We start from the raw sequence: 2,779 nt of genomic DNA, 5'->3' as shown, positions 1-2,779 counted from the left end.
ACCCTCCTCCATTGACAGAAGCAGACCCCACAGCTTGGAAGGCCCGTGCTTTGCTCAAGGTGCCAAGCCTCCCCTGCTGCTGCCCTGGGAACGGTGGCTGCTGGGAGGAAGGACACTGGAGACCACTTCAGGGAGACCCCAGGGGCTCAGTCCCTCCCACCTGCTCAGGAGGCCTGGAGAGGGAGGAAGACAGGGCCCGTCGCCTTCCAAAAAAGCCTTTTTCCTTCAGGCTCACCCAAGTCCCACCTCCCCAGCTGGGCCTCATCTGCAGGAATAAACACCACCAAGGGCATGTTTAGTCTTCCACTGGGATTTACAATGTGCTGGGGAAGAAAAAATAAATCATTCATTCCAACTCGGGCGATCGGGTGGCGCCAGAACTTCCCTGGTGAAGCCAGGAAATTTCCCCCTGCTTCCCAGAGGAGGAGGCGGGCTGGGGCTGGGGCTGGGGGCATGAAGTGTAGAGTCTGGGGGCTTGAGGGAGGCAGAGAAGGGGACAGTGGGGTACCGTGACACAGACAGCCTGGACTAGAGTCAGGAGAGCTGATTCTCCAAACCAGCCCGGCTCTGGGGCTGGACGTCGTCTCTGGGGCATGGCTCCTGGTTGGCAGCCAAGCAGATTATGCCAGCTAGAGGGAGGCAGCGTGGAAGTAGAGGGAAGCACAGGCCTTGGGTTGGAGTGGACGGGAATCTCCGCTCTGTCACATTTGAACTGCATAGAACCAGGGCCAAAAGTCACTGCCTTCCTGGGCCTCAGTTTCTTAAACTTGAAAATGCCAGTAAAAGTAAAACGAGTGTCAAGCGACCAGCTCAGCCCTTGGGACGTGACTGGTGCTCACAGATGGACACTGTCTTCATTACTGTGAGACGGGACAACACGAGGGTGAAGACGCAGCCTGCCCAACACCGTCTGACTAGCTTCTGCGTCACAGGAACCGCTCACTGTGGCCCCGTTCTCATCCACTCTCTCTGTGATGTGCCACTGACTGGGGCCCAGAGAAGCCCCAAGTGCCACACAATGGGAATGAAGAACTGGGAGAGCAGCTTCCCTTCCCTCAACATTGGCTTTCTGTATGGTAACCAAGCCAACTTCCTTTCATCTACTAAACTGCTATTTTCCCTTTCACTTTGGCTGCCAGGAAGCTCAGTGTTCAAGTTAGCTCCAAGCTCCCATGAGTATCTTGTCCCCCAGATCAGAAATAATGTTTTTCTTCTCTCCCAGTGTGTCTTCTGATATTCCTCATATTGATTTTAGCTGCTCTGTGACTACGTTGGAAGCTAGCTCCATTGCTCCTAGGAAACAGACTGGGTAGATTATAAATAAGCAAAGCTGACTCAGGTAGGAACCACTACAATGTAAATTTCACCAGTGTGAACGGGGAAGCCAGATGGCCTGGGTTCAAACCCTGGCTCTGCCACTTACTAGCTGTGTGACCTTTGGCCCAGTGACTTAACCTCTCTGTGCTTGGGTTTTACATCTGAAAAAGGGTACTCATACCCATGACCTCAAAGGCTTGCTATGAGGAACAAATAAACGCAGTATATACAAAGCGTTTAGTACCAGGCTTGTTCTAAATTCTATGAAGTATTACTTGATGACGTTGCTGTAATGTTTTCTCAACTTCCTTCCAAGAAGGATCTGTGGCAACTTGACCTTCAAAGTGGTAACACGTAGGAGTCCACATGGCCACTGGCTCTGCCAGCCCTGTGGGTGGATGGGAACTGTGGTCCTGGAGGGAAGGCAGGACCCAGCCTCAGCTGGGCCCAGGGTGAACTCTGACTGGCCGCGTGGCACCTGGGCCCTCACCTGGGTGGATGGGAACTGTGGTCCTGGAGGGAAGGCAGGACCCAGCCTCAGCTGGGCCCAGGGTGAACTCTGGCCGCGTGGTGCCTGGGCCCTCACCTGGCCTGGCTACTGCCACTGTATGCCCTCAGCCCTCACCTGGAGCACGAGGAGGCGGGGCTCAGGGAGAGCAGGCATGGAAAGTGGCTGACACTGAGCCCTGTATCTGGTGTGTGCTCAGTGGGGATTAGGGATAAGGGGCTATCGTTACTATTACTGATGCTGTCGTTGTTAATCACCTCTCTGAGCATCTGCTTCCCGGCCCATCAACACAAGACTTACACAGTAGAGCTGCTGGGAGGACAAGACGAGATAATGTGTGTAAAGCTTCTAGAAAATACCAAGTGCACAGAGCAGGTGCTCCATAATGCTAACCGTGACAGTCACAATCAACTGGCACACCCAGTGGCCAACAGAGAGCCCCCTTCTCTCTTGCATCTCTGTCTTTAGAGGCTGAAAGCTGGTTACTCACTTTCTCAGCCTCCCTTGAAGCTAGGAGTGCCTTTAAAACTCAGTCTGGAGGAGACTGGTCAGCGGCTTGCTTTTCGGATAAAAGGGATGGCCATGGCTGGCACTGCCCCACTCCCTTTCTCCTGGCCAGAGCAGCACAGATGTCGGGCCTGGTGCTGTGGCAGCCGTCTTGTGGCCATGAGACAAGTGGCATGATGGAGGAAAGATGTCATGATGAGCATGCTGAACAGACAGCCAGAACCAGGGCCTCTGGAGCTTCCAAACCTGACTTCTGGTTAAATCAACAACAAACATCCTTAGAGTTTAAGCCCCAGTATGTCTGATTTTCTATGCCTTAATACTGAAGATCTTCCCTCTGACATGGGAATAACGTTTTCATGGGTCGTCTCCTCCCTAGGCTTCATCTGCGGACGAGATGCTGAGAATTACGCTAAGTGTTTTGCTAGGATAATCTCACTGAATCAT

This window comes from Bison bison, unplaced genomic scaffold (genome assembly GCF_000754665.1).
Source record: "Bison bison bison isolate TAMUID 2011002044 unplaced genomic scaffold, Bison_UMD1.0 scf7180017860457, whole genome shotgun sequence".
Taxonomy (NCBI): Eukaryota; Metazoa; Chordata; class Mammalia; order Artiodactyla; family Bovidae; genus Bison; species Bison bison.
This window is presented reverse-complemented; position numbering follows the sequence as displayed.